Source organism: Triturus cristatus, chromosome 4_1 (assembly GCF_964204655.1).
Source record: "Triturus cristatus chromosome 4_1, aTriCri1.1, whole genome shotgun sequence".
Classification (NCBI taxonomy): domain Eukaryota; kingdom Metazoa; phylum Chordata; class Amphibia; order Caudata; family Salamandridae; genus Triturus; species Triturus cristatus.
The window spans coordinates 545,445,883-545,462,163 of record NC_140585.1 but is presented as its reverse complement, the minus strand read 5'-3'; the positions used below and the strand labels follow the sequence as shown (position 1 = coordinate 545,462,163).

General features: G+C 42.9%; 1 protein-coding gene and 1 long non-coding RNA gene across 2 annotated transcripts in view; one reads left to right on the top strand and one right to left on the bottom strand.

The window, feature by feature from the left end:
- The window catches only part of LOC146855205 (uncharacterized), a 48,354-nt gene extending 41,311 nt beyond the window's left edge, over positions 1-7,043 (bottom strand). Inside the window, exon 1 of the long non-coding RNA XR_014980804.1 lies at positions 6,857-7,043. This is a non-coding gene — a long non-coding RNA (uncharacterized LOC146855205). The remainder of the gene's footprint in view (positions 1-6,856) is intronic.
- Positions 1-16,281, top strand: part of LOC146855203 (glioma pathogenesis-related protein 1-like) — a 1,108,037-nt gene that overhangs the window by 725,456 nt on the left and 366,300 nt on the right. The gene's annotated exons all lie outside the window — the stretch shown is intronic.

The window sequence follows — 16,281 nt, the reverse complement described above, 5'->3', positions numbered from 1 at the left end:
AGAACGAATTCAGGAGATTGCGCGAATGTCTGTGCCATCCACACAAAGGGAAGTACGTGCTTTTCTGGGAATCACTTCTTATTGTAGACAGTGGATCCCTAACTTCTCTTTGATTGCTAAACCTTTGTTGGCACTCACCTTAAAAGATACGCCTCAGCCCCTTCCTTGGACTGACGAGTGCCAAAAGAGTTTCACTGATTTACGCACTGCTCTGTGTTCTGCTCCTGTACTGGGTACCCCAGATGACACTAAGCCTTTTACGCTGTATGTTCACGAGAAAGAAGGTTGTGCATTATCAGTCTTGACACAGCAATTTGGAGATAAACAGCGGCCATGTGCTTATTTTTCGGCTATGTTAGATCCCGTAGCAAAAGCATTGCCTAGTTGTCTCAAAGCCACAGCAGCCGTAGCGATTTCTATCCGACAGTCTGCTGGGATAGTGTTAGACAACACTCTTATTGTCATTGTGCCGCATGCAGTGGATACCTTACTAAACAGAACGAAGACACAGCATCTCACGAGTGCACGTTTAACTGGTTACGAGCTGACGCTATTGGCTAGTCACGTACACATCAAACGATGCAATACTCTGAATCCAGCTACTTTATTGCCCCTTCCAAATGATGAGAGTGTTGAGGATCAGCATGACTGTTTCTTTCGTACTGAGGAAGAAACAAAAGGAAGGATTGATTTGAGAGACACACCGTTAGAGAATCCAGATGGGACTCTATGGGTAGATGGTTCTTGTTTTAAGATGCCTAACAGAGATACGGTTTCAGCCTATGCTGTAACTACCTTACATACGATTGTGGAAACTGCGCGCATTAGACACAATTCAGCGCAAGCAGCAGAGTTGGCAGCACTGACGAGAGCTTGTGTGTTATCAAAAGAGAAAAGAGTGAACGTGTACACTGACAGTCAGTATGCCTTTGGTGTGGCGTTCAAGTTTGGACGTCTCTTGAGAGAGAGGGGTTTCTTAACTTCACATGGCACTAAGATACAGCATGGTCAGTTAGTGACTGATCTCCTTGAGTCACTTGCTTTACCTGTCCAAATAGCGATAGTGAAGTGTAGTGCTCACTAGAAGATAACGGATGATGTTGGACGAGGAAATGCATTTGCTGATGAAACAGCAAAGAAAACAGCGAGAGATTCAACGAGTCGAATGTATATGGCAGGTCCTGCGAATTGGGTCAGAGAGAGAGGAATGTGTGAGAATACAGTGGAAAGCGTGAAAACGATTCAGAAAGAGGCTACAGAAAGAGAGATAAGCAAGTGGAGAGAAAGTACGGAAATGTTAGATGAGATGGGTTGTTGGGTAGAATTATCCGAACATCAACGTTGGTTGTTACCGGATGCTTATGTACTCCCAGTGGTTACTATGGCTCATGGTCCAGCTCACCCTAGCGCAAAAGGCATTTGTAAACTCCTAGCTCCAGTTTGGCAAAATTAAAGTATCCCAAAATGTGCAGACAACGTAGTAAAGCATTGTATTGTTTGTCTGATGTATAATCCAGGAAAGGGAACCCCCACTCCAGCAGGTCACTTTGCTCCTCCGACATACCCATTTGAAGTGTTGCAAATCGATTACATTCACATGGATCGATGCAACAACCTCAAATATGTTCTGGTGGTAGTATGTGCCTTTTCAAGATGGATAGAAGCATACCCTTTGAAAGACAACACAGCTTTATCCACAGCCAAAATCCTTCTGAAAGAGTTCTTTCCCAGATTTGGATTGCCGCGCATTGTCTGGAGTGACAATGGGAGTGAATTTGTTGGCCAAGTCATGCAGAAAGTTTGTGCAGGTCTTGGAATCAAGCAAAAGTTCCATGCGGCAAATCATCCCCAATCAGCAGGTTTAGTAGAATGTTACAATGGGACATTGAAACTAAAGTTAGCGAAAATTCAAGCAAGTACGGGACTTAATTGGCCTGATGCTTTGCCGTTAGCTTTGCTATCCACCAGAACTGCAGTACACTCACGTCTGGGACTTAGCCCTTACGAAGTGGTGTTTGGCCGTCCGGCCAACATATGGGGAATACCTCGTCCTAAAAAGTTCTCAGATTTGCCCTACCCAATGTTAATTGACTATTTGCATGACCTTACAACTAAATTGCATGTCCTTCATCGACAGGTTCAGAGTGCTTTACCGGAGGCTTCCACAGATCCAGGTCACTCCATCCGTCCAGGTGACTGGGTCTGCATTCGTAATTTTCAGAAGAAGAAGAATTTGGAGCCCAGATGGCGGGAGCCCCGAATGGTCCTTCTCACAACGAGGACAGCAGTTAAAGTTGAAGGAAAGAAAAATTGGATTCACGGTGTGCACTGCAAGAAAGTACCTTTGCCCTTGCCTTTCGATCAGTGGGTTCGCAGAGGGGTTGGTGACTGCGAAGGTGAAACAGTTCCACGATTCGTACCCTTTAGCGATGCACACCTGAATGGGACATTGTCTGAGAAAGAGGACGACGACATTTTACAGGAAGCGATTCCATTGCATCGTCGCTTAAATACGACTGAACCAAGAACATTGTTTCAAGATCAGAGTGTTCTAGGGAAAGAGCGCTACCATCTTCCACCCCGACAAAAGAACATTTGAGATTTTCTTCTCCTTGTGTAGTGTTCTGTTTAGGTTGCAGGGTCACGGTAGGAGTCTAGGTCACGACCTGAGTAGTGACAATAGGTCTGCAGGATCTTTCAGTGTCATAGGACGGTTGAGCATCGTGACTTTAGTGATTGAGGAAGATTGCCGTGAGCATCCACTAGTGAAAATGGAAACTACACCAAATAATGAAGAGAGAAGAAATGAACTAAAGAAAGCATCTTGTAAAATATTATACAGTCGTTACAGTATAACTCTATGTATTTTAATATCATTATGTATTGCTTTGGCGGTTATTGGTTGGATAGTTTATGTTTTGCAGCCAAGAAACACCTCCCCTTCCTTTTCTTTGCCTTCTTCTACTATCTCTCCACACCTTTTCCATACTTTCCCTTCACATGAACTTGTCAGAAGAACCGAGTATTACAACAATTCTTTAGTTCAACTATTACACCAGCATCAATTAGTAGTTAACACAACTGATTGTTGGGTATGTTGTCTTATGCCGCATACTACTGAAAAGGGAATACCATTTCTAGTTCTTCCTTTCTCCTACGAGGGTTCTGCTTGGGCATTTTTTGTTATTTTCTCAAATGCATATCACAGTAAATTCAGACGGTCTGTTGCTTCACAAATTAATTATCCGGATTTTAGTCATAGTTCTTTGATTAAGGGTATGGTAGTTATGGCTAAAATCATGGAGAATAGCAAGATTTCTATTGATGAAAGAAAAGCCTACACCAATTGGAACGTCACCCAATACATGTCGAGTCTTAATAATAAAATGGGAAAAGAGAAATCCTCACCAATCTGGACTGTACCGCATCAAGGTAATTTCTGTTTAAAAATAAACGAACGCTCTTCTGACACTGCACCAAAAAGTAACTGTTCCTACACATACATTTATTCCTCTCTGAACTCACCTCCTCTAGTACCGTCTCAAAGCACCTATTTCATTTGTCATGATAGAGCTTATACCTGGTTGCCAACGGGTTTCTCTGGTACCTGCTACATAGCTTTCCTTCTTCCCCCTACTTACACTGCTTCTGCCAATTATCACCGAACCCGTCTCAGCCGAGGAATCATTGACTCAAAAGACACTGCGGGACAAGAAGGAGGAGATTTCCTTAAAGGTTTTCTTCCCTTCTGGGGTCCAATGGCCAACAGCAGAAATATAAGGCAACTGGTCCGTGTTGTAGAAACTACAATAGTCATCACTGTAGGAGCCTTGAGTAATATCACGGCGGAACTACAGGCGGATCGTCTTATGACCTTGCAAAACCGAGTTGCCTTAGACTTTATTCTTGCCGATCGTGGTGGAGTATGTAAATTGATCGGGTCAAGCTGTTGTATTTTCATTCCTAATGACGCTCCGACAGTATACCAAGCTATTTCCAAGTTGCATATAATCTCCAAGTCTATTCATCAGGACGAAGGAGAGTGGTCATTAACGGAATGGTTTTGGGGACTACTGTCCAAATGGGGTTGGAAAGTATTGACATTCCTTGGAGTAATCCTGACAATCATATTTTCCTGTTGCCTTTGTATGCACTGTGGTCCCGCTATCTGTGATCTTTGTGCCACTATGTGCATTTTAAGACCCAAACCTCAAGTAGCAGAAAACATAAGGATGATGCTACAACAACAGCTTGATGATCTCATGGCTATTGATGTGGACTCAGATTAACGTGAGTCTATCTTGCCTGAGTTCTGGCAAAAGGAGGGTCTGAGGAACTTCGATTTTCGATCACGATCGAATCGACCCGCCATTTTGTAACCCGCCGCCATCTTGTGTTGCCATCACTCAGGCAGCACGACGAACAAAGTCTATTCTGCTTTTTCCCGTAGCTTGGTGACTAAATCCGTCCCCGGCCTTGTTTGTGAAGCTGATGTTTGAACTAGCAGAGTACACTAATCCGTGTCTGGCTTTTCTAATCCCTGTTTCAACTATCCGTAGGCTCACACCATTCTTTCCCGATCATATCTTATCGACTGGCCTTCACTGTCTCCTGCTAGCATTCTCTTGTGTCATGCCTGTCCTCCAATACACACAAACGTATCTCACCACCTGCAAGTCAGTTGTATTCTGTTAATGTATTAGTTTGGGGGTGGGATGACAAACACAGTTGGAGGAGAGGACTCTTCGAGTCATCGGATCTTTTTGTTTTCGAACCCTTCTCACTGGTTCTGCTTTGTTTTCCACTTACCCTATTGGCTTTTTTCTTCTTTGCTTGGGGCGTGTGTTTTGTTAATAATTCTGTATTGTATAGTATTTAATCTGATGCGCCACAGAGTGAAGTGGCAGTCTCCTGAGAACATACTTTGTGTACTTCTAGGATAACTGTACTATCTGCAGCTAAATAAATCCAATCTTCTAACGCCGACAGAGTGTCACGTGTCTCTGTGTATCGAAGCAGGTGAACCCAGAAGACGGAGGGCGTACCCTGCGCCGCCAGGTCCAAAAGGTTCTGGTTCTTCAACACGTTCCATCAAGGTGGCTACCTGATCCTGCAGCTGTTGAATGTGCGCCTCACTCTTCGTCTGGCGGGGTGTTAGCTCCTCCAATGTCGCGGTATTGTCCTTCACCCTATCCGCAAGCTTCACATGATCCGCCCGGAGCAGGGTAAGGCCTTTCGTTAGGGTCCCAATCTGGAGATCGATGGCTTTCCTGGACTCCCGTACTTCTAATAAGATGAGGTCCAGCTTGTGCCCCGGCTCAGTCAGGGCAGTAGGCGGGATGCAGCTGAGCGGCGGCGTGCCATCCGTGTGTTCCGCGGTGTCCGGTATGGGCTCAGAGCCACCCCCTTGCTCCTGCTGTTTTCCCCTATTGTGCCCCATCACGGGGGAAGGCGAGGTAGCACACAACAACAGGCGGCTTTGCCTGGCACCCCAATGCCTCGCTCGTGTGCCCGCAGCCAGAAGACCCAGTCGCCACCTTATATCAGTCTCACAGCCACACAGTATTTCAGGTGTCCGCGGTCCCTATACATCACAGCTCCTTTGTGCTCGGCGTCCATGCAACCCCAGCCCGGGCCGGTCCTATATCCGCATCAAGCACCAGAGAGGTCTCAGAAGCCGAGTCACACTGTCCCACAGCTCACCTACTGTGCGAGGTAGAGGCAGTAGGGTGCAGCTAGGTCCCACGTATGGCGTCCTCCCCAGCCAGGGATCCCAACCCGTGGCGCGCAGCACTTCAAGGACTCCTCTTCCATGCTGCAGGTATCCCACATGCCTCAGGAGTATACCGTTGAGTCACACACCATGTGTGGGCCGTTCTCTGTCACCTTCGCTAGCCTCTCCGGCGGGCCGCCAAGTCCGTCATCGAGGTAGGCCGCATCGCATCCCCGGGCTCCCGTAGCTGCAGTGCCCCAGACGCGCAGTCTCCTCCGATCTCCTCCCGCGATACTGGAAGAACTCCACAGTTCGCCACCGGCTACTCCTACCGGAGCTCGTTGCAGCGGCGTGTCGTCTGCACACCAGGCCAGGACAGGTTCCAAGCCGCCAGGCACCGTCATCGTCCGGGTCCTCTCTCACAGCCCACGCTTCCGCAACACCTCGCGGCGCCCCGTCCGAGCGCAGGGCAATCCGCTCTCTCCACCAGCAGATCACGGCTGAAAAGCGGTTCCGATTATCGGCCCTGCCTCAGGCAGTCTGCTCCCTCATCCGCAGACCCCAAATTTCCATGTGCCTCAGGATAATAGTAGGATAATGTAGCCCAGGACCGAAACTGCACTTAGGCACATTGTGGATGACGCTGTAAAATCCCTTGATCATAATGTCACTTGTCTTCTGTGTTGCGAAAACCCTAAATGTAGTAGCAAGAAGCTAATCAAATTGTTTCCTGGTGGCTTCAACGTAGTTCAAGACTACCGTATATTGTAGAAGTCATGTATTTACTTGAAAAACATTCTGTGCAAAAAATGTTTGATTCTTTGTGACTAATAATGTTGCAAAACGCTGACAGTTATTTTGTTTCTTTACCAATGCTTCTTTGAGGCTTGAGACTTTTTGGTAATAGATTGGAAATCATCAAACAGCAGGAACTTCACGTTTTAAGAAACATGTGCAAACTATTTTGTTTGAGAAACGTGAACACGTGAGAACAGCCACTTCACGTTTAAAGAAACACATGCAAACCGTTTCATTGAGAAACGTGAACACGTGAGAACAGCCTCGTGTGAACCAAGACCCAGCAGGTATTTAAACCCCACCCGTCACATCTCCAGCGCTTCGCTTCCCGAGAGATGTGCCTACCAGACTCCGCTCCAGGATTTCTTTTCCGGCTTCCCCTTCAAGATTTCCCTTTCAGATCTCTACGTCCCGGATTGAAGGTTTCCCGGCCAACTTTAACGTCCTCCCGGAATCTCTCACCCGGATTCCCTCCTCTCCTGATTCCGATGCTGATTCCTGTTGGAGGTTTCCGGCTGGCTTCTTCGATTCGCCTGGCGTCTCCCATCCGGCCTCTCCAGTATTTCTTCCGGTTTATCGAGGGAAGATATTCCGCAGGCAGTTCTTCCGGCGCAAGGACATCCCCACCCGATCTACACCTCGTTGCTTGGCAACCTCCGTAAAAAAGACACGTTAATACAATAGAATACCGCCAATGGACGGTAAGAGATCTCTTTTAATTCGTTTGGGCCAAACTTACGTTTTGAGTGCTTTTAACTCATTTAAAAGCCAGAGGAAAAAACTAAGACTATTTACCTTAATGAAAAAACTGCATAACAATTGCCAAGAGAACTTTATTGAAAAACTCAAGAAATCCAAGTACACAAAAGTATTGTTGTGTAACTTAGAGTATATTTCTGTGTTATTTTTTTTCCTTTTCTTTTATGAATCCCTTTTAGAAGTAACAACTCAAAGCTGGCCAGGTATGCCATGTTATTTCTTTTTAAATAGATGGTTATAACTAAACTGAAGGTCTTGAAAGTAACATAATGTTCACATGTTTATGTTTTGTGAAGGTCAATACAAGGCTCACCAAATAATTGATTATACTTAAGCACTATTGGAAAGAGTTGGACTCCTTGTCTTAATGGTATGTTTACTGCACAGACGTTTATTGAAAGTAGCACTAAAAAATAACACGGAAAGTTATTGATCTTTATGCTTGTAATTCTAGAAAAGTCCAGATTTCCGGCAGCTTGAGTTTTCCCATTCCTGAGAGAGATAAGATTGGCACCATTCCAGAAACCAGGCTCCAGTTTCCAATGTTTCTCTCATTCCCATTTCCCCCTTCCCCTGGGAGTCAGACAGAGTCACAAGTTTTAATTGACCTTGCGGCTCTGGCTGGTTTCGGGGGGATTGGAGAACCAGCAGCATTGAAGAAGGAACACACCGGAGTTCAGGTGGGTGACTTCGTAGCATTCTGATCCTTCTGGACCTGTCTTCTGCTTTTGACACCATCAAACATGACACCTTGATTAATCTTCTACAACGGAGGATGGGTTTAAAGGGGCCGGTCCTAAAGTGGTTTACCTCTATCTTATACAACCGCACTCAAAGGGTTAAACTCAACCAGTCCTTTGCTCCCAGTAGTCAAGTCAGGATTGGAGTTCCACAGGGACCCGCACTCTCACCCATGCTCTTCAACCTTTTTATGGAGCCACTCACTGTCATTCTAAACCAGTCTAACATTCTACCACATGTATGCGGATGACACGCAACTTTACTTGAAGATCTCCTCTCTATATGACATTAAAATTTTAAATGAGGCTCTTTCGCAAACTCAACAATGGTTAGCCCAGAACCATCTTTTATTGACTACCCTCAAAACTGAATTCCTGCTGATTTCCCCCCACAATCACTCTGCTCCCCACCTGGACTGGCTAAAGCAACTCATAGCCCTTAACTGCATCCCACACGTGGTTGACTACGCTAAATCGCTAGGCATTACCTTGGACAAACTACTTAATATGCAAGCTCACATCAGTGCCACTATAAGGGGTGCCAACTTTCATCTTAACACCCTCAAGAAAATCAAACCTTCCCTTCCAACCAAAGACATACAACCGGCAGTACAATCCCAGGTGATCTAACGTCTCGATTATGGTCTGGTGACTATTACAGGGCGGCTTAAAGTGACCATGGCCCCCCTCAGAGCCACTGTCAATCCATCGGCCAGGCTCATCACAGGCTCTAATAAACACGATCACATTACACCGGTCCTTGTGCAGCTTAACTGGCTGTCTATTGAAGTGAGGATTCGTTTTAAAATAGCTCGTTCTCTCTGGCTCAACTCGGAACTTAAGAAATATGTCCTCACTTCTCTTGAAACCTCCCAAATTGCTTTCTCTGGTCTTACACCTAGAATTTGGAATGCTCTTCCTACTGAGATTAGAACCAATCCTTCCACTGCCTATTAAAAAAACAAGCCAAATTGATTTTTCTGAATGATCATTAACTGCATCATCGTTTCTCTTTTGCATGTAACCTTTTTTACAGTCCTAACATTTTTCCCAACGTAGTGTTCGCCATTTATTTCATGTTTGATGGTTAATTGTTATTTTACTAGAGTCCTCACCCTACAGTGTTGTCAATTATTTTACTATGTTGTGTCAAGGGCACTCTTGCTTGTTTTGCTAAATGTTACAGGAAATATTTTACACCCGAGGAGAAATGAATGTAGGGTGGTCCACTACCTGGTCCTTGATCTTGATTGTATACTCCTTTTGGTGTCACTATGCTGACCTCTATTGTACGGAGTTTACTCATGCTTGCGCCATGTGTACAGTGCTCTGATACCCACAAGGGTCATGTTTGCGATTTATAAAACTTTCTAATAAATAAATATTAAATAAATAAGTATGTGTGTATGTATATAAGCAGGAGTGGTTTTATAGGTGTGTCTGTCACTTTATTAGTAGCTGCATGAGTGCTGAATGGATGCTAGAATAAGTGCATGAGAGGTGCATGGATGATAGAATGAGTGCATGACTGATGCATGGATGTTAGAAAGAGTGCATGAGTGGTATATAAACGTTAGAACAAGTGCATGAGTGGTGCATGGGTGTTATAATGAGTACATTAGAAGTGGATGGATAATTAAATGAGTGCATGAGAGGTGCATGCGTGGTTGAATGAGTGTATACTGATGCCTGGATGATTGAGTAGTGCATGGATGTTAGAATGAGTGCCTGAGTGGTGTATGGAGCATTGAATGAGTGTATGAGTACTACATTGATATTTCAATGTGTGCATGAGTGGTCCATGCATATTGAAATGAGTGCAGGAGTGCTGCATGGATGTTTGCATGACTGTATGATTGCAGCATGAATCTTTGCATGAGTGGTGCATGCATGATTGAATGAGTATATGAGTGGTGTATGGATGTTACAATGAGTGCATGAGTGGTACGTGGATGACTAAATGAGTAAATGACTTGTGCATGGATGTTAGAATCAGCTCATGAGTGGTGCATGGATATTCGTATGACTGCATGAGTGGTGTATGAATGGTTGCATAAGTGGGTTTGGATGTTTGAATGAGTTCATGACTAGTGCATGGATATTAGAATGAGTGTATGTGTGATGCATGCATGTTACAATGAGTGCACAAGTGGTGCATGAATGTTATAATAAGTGCATGGATAAGAGAATGACAGTTTGAGTGGTGCATACATGATTGCATGAGTGGCGTATCGATGATTGAATGAGTGCGTGAGTGCTACAAGGATGATTGAATGAGTGCATGAGTGGTGCATGAATGTTTCAGTAAGTGCATGAAAGGTCTATGAATGATTGAATAACTGGTGTATGGATGTTAGAATGAGTACATGAGTGCTGCATGGATGATTAAATAAGCGCATGAGTGGTGGATGGATGATTGAATGAGTGCTGTATGGATGATAGAATGAGTGCATCAGTTGTATATGGGTAATTGAATGAGTACATGAGAGGTGCATGGATGATTGAATGAGTGCATGAGGGGTGAATGGATGTTAGAATGAGTACATGAGCGGTGTATCAATAGTTCAATCAGTACATGAGTAATGCATGGATGTTAGAATGAGTGTGTGAGTTGTTTGCGGATGTTAGAATGACTGCATGAGTGGTACATGGATGATTGAATGAATCCATGAGTGGTGTATGGATCCTTGAATCAATGCACGAGTGGTACATGGATAATAGCATGTGCATGACTGGTGTATGGATGTTAGAATGAGTCATGTATGGATAATTGGATGTGTGTACGAGTGCTGCTTGGGTGATTGAGTGCATGAGTAGTGCATGGATGATTGCATGAGTGGTGGATGGATGATTGAATGAGTGCATGAGTGGCGTTTGAATGATTGAATGAGTGTCTGACTGCTGCATGGTTGATTGATTGAGTGCATGAGTGGTGCATGTATGTTAGAATGAGTGCATGAGTGGTGCATGCATGATTGCATGAGTAATGTATCGATGTCTGAATGAGTGCTGCGTGGATGATTGAATGAGTGCATTAGTGGTGCATGGATGTTAGAATGAGTACATAAGTAATGCATGATTGTTTACAATGAATGCATGAGTAGTATTTGGATATTTGAATGAGTGCATTATTTGTTGATGGATGAGTGCTTGAGTGGTGCATGGATGATTGAATGAAGGCATGAGTGGTGTTGAATGATCAAACAATAGTGAGAGTGGTATATGGATGATTGAATTAGTGTATGGGATGTATGGATGCTTGAATGAGTGGGGCATGAATGATTGAATGATTGCATGAGTGGTGCATGGATGTTTCAATAAGCGCATGAAAGGTGTATGAATGATTGAATGAGTGCTGCATGGATGTTAAAATGAGTACATGAGTGCTGTATGAATGCTACAATGAATGCATGAGTAGTGCTTGGATGATTGAACGAGTGCTTGAGTGATAGATGGATGATTAGATGAGTACATGGGTGGTGTTTGAATGATTGAATGAGTGTCTGACTGCTGCATAGATGATTGATTGAGTGCATGAGTGATTGAATGCATCAGTTGTATATGGGTAATTGAATGAGTACATGAGAGGTGCATGGATGATTGAGTACATCAGTGGTGCATGGATGATTGAATGAGTGTACAAGTGGTGTATGGATGATTGAATATGTGCATGAGTGGTCTATGTACGATTTAATGACTGCATGAGGGGTGAATGGATGTTAGAATGAGTGCATGAGCGGTGTATCAATGGTTCAATCAGTACATGAGTAATGCATGGATGTTAGAATGAGTGTGAGTAGTTTGTAGATGTTAGAATGACTGCATGAGAGATGCATGGATGATTGAATGAGTGCACTAGTAGTGTATGGAGGATTTACTGAGTGCATGAGTGGTACATGGATGATTGAATGAATCCATGAGTGGTGTATGGATCTTTTAATCAATGCACGAGTGGGACATGGACGATAGCATGTGCATGACTGGTGTATGGATGTTAGAATGAGTCATGTATGGATGATTGGATGTGTGTACGAGTGCTGCTTGGGTGATTGAGTGCATGAGTGTTGCATGTATGTTACAACGAGTGCATGAGAGGTAGATGGATGATTGAATGACTTCATGAGTGGTCTATGAATAATTGCATGAGTGGTGCATGGACTATTGAGCGAGTGCATGAGTGGTGGATGGATGATTGAATGAGTACATGAGTGGTGTTGAATGATTGCATGAGTGATGTATTGATGACTGAATGAGTGCATGAGTGGTGCATGGATGATTGCATGAGTGTTGCATGTATGTTACAATGAGTGCATGAGAGATAGATAGATGATTGAATGGCTTTATGAGTGGTCTATGAATAATTGCATGAGTGGTGCATGGATGATTGAGCGAGTGCATGAGTGGTGCATGTATGTTAGAATGAGTGCATGAGTGGTGCATGCATGGTTGCATGAGTGATGTATTGATGACTGAATGAGTGCTGCATGGATGTTTGAATGAGTGCATTAGTGGTGCATGGATGTTAGACTGAATACATAAGTAATGCATGATTGTTTACACTGAATGCATGAGTAGTATTTGGATGTTTGAATGAGTGCATTATTTGTTGATGGATGACTGAATGAGTGCAGCATGGATGATTGAATGAAGGTGTGAGTGGTGTAGAATGATCAAACAATAGTGAGAGTGGTATATGGATGATTGAATAACTAGTGTATGGATGTTAGAATGAGTACATGAGTGCTGTTTGGATGATTAAATAAGCACATGAGTGGTGGATGGATGATTGAATGAGTGCTGTATGGATGATAGAATGAGTGCATCAGTTGTATATGGCTAATTGAATGAGTACATGAGAGGTGCATGGGTGATTGAATGAGTACATCAATGCTGCATGGATGATTGAATGAGTGTACAAGTGGTTTATGGATGATTGAATATGTGCATGAGTGGTCTATGTACGATTTAATGAGTGCATGAGGGCTGAATGGATGTTAGAATGAGTGCATGAGTGGTGTATCAATGGTTCAATCAGTACATGAGTAATGCATGGATGTGAGAAATAGTGTGAGTAGTTTGTGGATGTTAGAATGACTGCATGAGAGATGCATGGATGATTGAATGAGTGCACTAGTAGTGTATGGATGATTTACTGAGTGCATGAGTGGTACATGGATGATTGAATGAATCCATGAGTGGTGTATGGATCTTTGAATCAATGCACGAGTGGGACATGGATGATAGCATCTGCATAACTGGTGTATGGATGTTAGAATGAGTCATGGATGGATGATTGTGTATGAGTGCTGCTTGGGTGATTGAGTGCATGAGTGTTGCATGTATGTTACAACGAGTGCATGAGAGGTAGATGGATGATTGAATGACTTCATGAGTGGTCTATGAATAATTGCATGAGTGGTGCATGGTTGATTGAGCGAGTGCATGAGTGGTGGATGGATGATTGAATGAGTGCATGAGTGGTGTTGAATGATTGCATGAGTGATGTATTGATGACTGAATGAGTGCATGAGTGGTGCATGGATGATTTCATGAGTGTTGCATGTATGTTACAATGAGTGCATGAGAGATAGATAGATGATTGAATGACTTTATGAGTGGTCTATGAATAATTGCATGAGTGGTGCATGGATGATTGAGCGAGTGCATGAGTGGTGCATTTTTGTTAGAATGAGTGCATGAGTGGTGCATGCATGGTTGCATGAGTGATGTATTGATGACTGAATGAGTGCTGCATAGATGATTGAATGAGTGCATTAGTGGTGCATGGATGTTAGACTGAATACATAAGTAATGCATGATTGTTTACAATGAATGCATGAGTAGTATTTGGATGTTTGATTGAGTGCATTATTTGTTGATGGATGACTGAATGAGTACTTGAGTGGTGCATGGATGATTGAATGAAGGCATGAGTGGTGTTGAATGATCAAACAATAGTGAGAGTGGTATATGGATGATTGAATGAGTGTATGGGTGTGTATGGATGATTGAATGAGTGCATGAGTGGAGCATGGATGATTGAATGATTGCATGAGTGGTGCATGGATGTTTCAATAAGTGCATGAAAGGTATATGAATGATTGAATGAGTGCTGCATGGATGTTAGAATGTGTACATGAGTGCTGTATGAATGCTACAATGAATGCATGAGTAGTGCTTGGATGATTGAACGAGTGGTGGATGGATGATTAGATGAGTACATGAGTGGTGTTTGATAGATTGAATGAGTGTCTGACTGCTGCATAGATGATTGATTGAGTGCATGAGTGATTGAGTGCATGGGTGGTGCACGTATGTTAGAATGAGTGCATGAGTGGTGCATACATGATTGCATGAGTGAATGAAGGGTGTATTGATGACTGAATGAGTGCATGAGTGCTGTATGGATAATTGAATGAGTGCATTAGTGGTGCATGGATGTTAGAATGAGTACATAAGTAATGCATGATTGTTTACAATGAATGCATGAGTAGTGTTTGGATGTTTGAATGAGTGCGGTATTTGTTGATGGATGACTAAATGAGTGCATGAGTGGTGCATGGATGATTGAATGAAGGCGTGAGTGGTATATGGATGATTGAATTAGTGCATGAGTGGGGCATGGATGATTGAATGATTGCATGAGTGGTGCATGGATGTTTCAATAAGTGCATGAAAGGTGTATGAATAATTGAATGAGTGCTGCATGGATGTTAGAATGAGTACATGAGTGCTGTATGAATACTACAATGAATGCATGAGTAGTGCTTGGATGATTGAACGAGTGCATGAGTGGTGGATGGATGATTAAATGAGTACATGAGTGGTGATTGAATGAGTGACTGACTGCTGCATAGATGATTGATTGTGTGCATGAGTGATTAAGTGCATGAGTGGTTCACGTATATTAGAATGAGTGCGTGAGTGGTGCATGCATGATTGCATGAGTGAAGGAGTGGTGTATCGATGACTGAATGAGTGCATTAGTGCTGCATTGATGATTGAATGAGTGCATTAGTGGTGGCTGGATATTAGAATGAGTGCATAAGTAATGTATGATTGTTTATAATGAATGCATGAGTAGTGTTTGGATGATTGAATGACTGCAATATTTATTGATGGATGACTGAATGAGTGGTGCATGGATGATTGAATGAAGGCATGAGTGGTGTAGAATGATCAAACGATAGTGTGAGTGGTATATTGATGATTTAATGTGTATGGGGTGTATGGATGATTGAATGAGTGCACAAATGGGGCATGGTTGAATGAATAGGTGCATGAGTGGTACATGGATGATCAAATGAGTGCATGAGATATATATGGATAGTGGAATGAGTGAATGCATGGTGCATTGATGATTGAATGAGTTTATGAATGGTGCATGAGTGTTAGAATGAGTGCATAAGTAGTGTATAGGTTACTGAATGGGTGCTGGTTAAATCAGGGAGTAAATGGATGCAATAGTGCATATACAGCTGAGTGAATGGGTGTATTAGTGTTGGTATGGGTAACTGAGTTGGTGTATGAGTGCATGCATGGGTGTATTAGTGCATATATGAGTGAGCAAATGTATGTGTCAATGTATGTATGGGTGAGTGAATGGGTGCATCAATGTCTATTTGGGTGAGTCAATGGGGGTTCAGTTTGTATAAGGGTGAGTGAAACATTGGGTAAGTACCTGTGTGGGTCAGTAATTGGATGTATAAAGACTGTATGAGTACCTGTATAAGTGAGTGAATGGGTGCATGCATAAGTGCATAGATTTGTAAATGGGTGCTTGTATGTGTGACTGAATGGCTGCATTAGTTTCCTTATGACTGATTAATCTGTCTATGATGAAAGAGATTTGACACATGCAATCTCGCTGAACTCCCTCCACCCAGGAAAAAGAAAACAAAAATTATGTTAGCATTTTATCTTGAAGATTACAAAATGATACCAACAGCTATTACTTATACTGTAACATTTTCATACAACATCGCAAAAATTATTTTCTCCTTTTTACTGTTCTAAGCTTTCATACTTGTTCACTATAAACAGTGGTCTGTATGAAGCATCATCAAAACCAATGCTGCATAGTACATTTATATAAATAAATAATACTATTCATAACACTCACGACAGTTCACTAATCATTAGCTTTTTCGAAAGTTACTTCACTATTCTCAAGAAATATTGGTTTTTAATGATATTGTTATATCTGGTACAATATGCCATATAATTGGGAAGCAGTTCTACATTTTTCAGATGCTTTTGACAACATTCTTT